Source organism: Nicotiana tomentosiformis, chromosome 5, assembly GCF_000390325.3.
Source record: "Nicotiana tomentosiformis chromosome 5, ASM39032v3, whole genome shotgun sequence".
Taxonomy (NCBI): Eukaryota; Viridiplantae; Streptophyta; class Magnoliopsida; order Solanales; family Solanaceae; genus Nicotiana; species Nicotiana tomentosiformis.
This window is the reverse complement of record NC_090816.1, coordinates 105,756,004-105,758,931: the sequence shown is the minus strand read 5'-3', so window position 1 is coordinate 105,758,931 and position 2,928 is coordinate 105,756,004.

Sequence of the window (2,928 nt, the reverse complement as noted above, 5' to 3'; positions counted from 1 at the left end):
AAATACGTGCTTATCTGCAACCACCGATTTTGTCAGCATATCCGAAGGATTATCATCAATGTGTATATTATCAACCTCAAATAATTTCTCTTCCACGACCATTCTTATCCAATGATACTTTCTATTTATATGTTTGGTCTTAGAATAAAAAGTAGAGTGCTTGGTGAGACAGATAGCACTCTGATTATCATAAAATAAGATGTACCTTGGCTACTCAAAGCCAAGATTATTAATAAACTCCTTCATCCATAATAATTCTTTGGTACCTTCGGTGACAACAATATATTTGACTTATGTGGTGGATAAAGCTATGCACTTTTATAGTCTAGATTGCCAAGAAACAGCTCCCCATGCAGAGGTGATCAAATAACCGGAAGTGGATCTTGAATTATCAAGATTGCCTCCTAAATTTGAGTATGTGTAGCAAATAAGTTCAGGCTTTCCACTGTCAAAATAAAACTTCAAATCTGCAGTACCTTTCAGATAACTTAATATCCATTTTAGTGCATATCAATGTTCCTTTCCAGGATTAGGATGGAATTTACTAACAGTACTAACAAAATGTGCAATATCTAGTCTAGTGCAAACCATAACATACATCACACTATCAACAGCAGAAGAGTAAGAAATACGTGACATCTTCTTTTTCTATTCAACAGTAGATGAACTCTGACTAATACTCATTTTAAAGTGTTTAGCAAGAGGATTACTAACCACTTTTGCATCTGCCATATTGAACCTCTTGAGTACCTTCTCAATGTATTGCTTTTGGGATAAAAATAGATCCTTTCTATCTCTGTGTAGGTGGATTTGAATGCCCAAAATTTTCTTTGCTAGCTCCAAGTCCTTCATCGCCAACGATTTGCTCAACTACTTCTTCAGGACTGCAATTCTGGATTTATTCTTCCCAACAATAAGCATATCAACCACATAAAATAATAAGATAATATAAAATCATCATCAGAGAACATCTGGAAGAATACATAGTGGTCTGAAGGAGTTTCTTGTACCCTTATTTTTTTATGACATTCAAACTTCAAATACCATTGCCTTGGATCTTGTTACAATCCATACATGTTCTTTTTCAATTTGCAAATATAGTTTTCTTTTTTCATAGTTACAAAACCCTCAGGTTGCTCCATATAAATTTTCTCATCATCACCATGAAGAAAAACAGTCTTTATATCTATATGCTCAACCTCTAAATCTAGACTCGCGGTTAAGCCTATAACCACACGAATATAAGACATCTTCATAACAGTAAAGAAAATTTCATCAAAGTCAACTCCCTTCTTCTGGCCAAAACCTTTAACAACTAACACTACAACAAAAAAAGTTTTTTACGGCAATAAATATATATTTTAGCGGTAATAAAAATTACCGCAAATACCTTTACCGACAATCAATTCTTTGTCATTGTATCCAGCATCACTAAAAGCTTTAGCGGCAATTAAAGTGAATGCTGGTAAAGGTCCCAATTATCGTCGCTGAAAATCTGATCTTTTAGCGGCATTTATTTACCGATAATTATTATGGCTAATAAATTAACGCCTAAATTAGACTTTCAAATTGTTTTAGTAGCAGTTATTATGGCCAGTAAATATTTATTTTATTGCTGGAAAAAAGAGAACCTTTTAGCGACAATTATCCTTACCCTTCTTATTGCCGATAAAACTATCTACAGATTGGCAAATGGTAACACCGAGAAACATTATGTCTATTTGTAATTTAAAATGATTCCAACTTCATTATTTGGCAGAGATAACAATATTCTTGCATAAATAATAACATAAAATATTCCTAAAATTTATTCTATAAAGCACAATATGTATCATTAAATCGAAAATAAACTAAAAAATAATGTCAACAACATAAAAGAACAATATACATCATTTGAATCCAATACCAGTTGTTTCTTCATCTGGCAAGCCTAATTTCTCACTGTGCTAATTTCAACCTCTAACTCTCTAAGGATATCATGCTTAGATGTGGTAGAAAAAAATATCTATTATGAATCTCAATCAACTTTCCATCTTGAATCAGATGATACCAGGTCATATGGTGTGTCCGGACAAGTTTAAACTAGCATAGACAATTCTTGATTTACTAGCAAGTTGCATTGGTGGGACACTGATTCTGCAGCCATGTCATTTGTCGATTATAAATTCAAATCAAATTGCACAACAAAAGTTATAGAAATTTTAGTGCATTTACTCATGTAAAGAAACTAACTTATCTACAATTGAAATGTAGACTATGAAGGCAAAATGAACCTTGATTCTCTTCAAGTTCTTACACCTAGCTCTGTATTCATTGAGGGTCACATGCATCGATGTTAGTTCCTATTAAGTCAGTAAAAGCACACGTTCAGACAAGCAAATTTTGATTTTATTTTTAAAAAATACAAGGTAATCAACAAACTATTGGAAACCGACACTCTTCAATGAAAAATGAAACTCAAATGGCACATTTGAGAGAAAACAAATCTTTGCTAGAACCACGAATCTTCGAGGATACAGTTTTTTATTAGAAAGGCTCTTCTCGGGAACAATAACTTAGTACCAATTCAGCCCAGAGAAATAACAAGGAATTGGTTAAACTAGGACAATCCTTAATCACGATAAGAATTCGGAAACATGAAATAATTAAGGACATAAAATTAATATCTCTTGGATTCAAATAATAATAGATTATATCACTTTGATTTTCATAGGTCAATTCAGTTATAACAAATAACAAGCCTCATAGGACATGCTAGATTCGACAGTGAAATCTAGTCAAAAGCTTTATATTAAACTGCAAGGATAGCTTCAGTCTTCATCAGATAGAGAACCGATAGAGGAAAGTGAAAGTCTAAGAAATTAGCATAGGCGGGAAAGTTGAAATTGTGTAAAAAATTTAATTTTAACCCGCACCCGCATAGAATAT